Source organism: Arachis duranensis, chromosome 4 (assembly GCF_000817695.3).
Source record: "Arachis duranensis cultivar V14167 chromosome 4, aradu.V14167.gnm2.J7QH, whole genome shotgun sequence".
NCBI classification, from domain to species: Eukaryota; Viridiplantae; Streptophyta; class Magnoliopsida; order Fabales; family Fabaceae; genus Arachis; species Arachis duranensis.
This window is the reverse complement of record NC_029775.3, coordinates 56,586,601-56,587,163: the sequence shown is the minus strand read 5'-3', so window position 1 is coordinate 56,587,163 and position 563 is coordinate 56,586,601.

Genomic DNA, 563 nt, shown 5'->3' with positions numbered 1-563 from the left:
CTTGACAGGAGGACTCTCATGGAGCCTCACAGATAATCAGAACCGTGTTGGAACCTCCCAACACCAAACTTAGAGTTTTAATGTGGGGGTTCAACACCAAACTTAGAGTTTGGTTGTGGCCTCCCAACACCAAACATAGAGTTTGACTGTGGGGGATCAGTTTGGCTCTGTTTTGAGAGAAGCTCTTCATGCTTCCTCTCCATGATGAAAGAGGGATATCCTTGGGCCTTAAACACCAAGGATTCTTCATTCACTTGAATGATCAACTCTCCTCTATCAACATCAATCACAGCCCTTGCTGTGGCTAGGAAGGGTCTGCCAAGGATGATGGATTCATCCATGCACTTCCCAGTCTCTAGGACTATGAAGTCAGTAGGGATGTAATGGTCTTCAACTTTTACCAGAACATCCTCTACAAGCCCATGGGCTTGTTTTCTTGAGTTGTCTGCCATCTCTAGTGAGATTTTTGCAGCTTGCACCTCAAAGATCCCTAATTTCTCCATTACAGAGAGAGGCATGAGGTTTACACTTGACCCTAAGTCACACAAGGCCTTCTTAAAGGT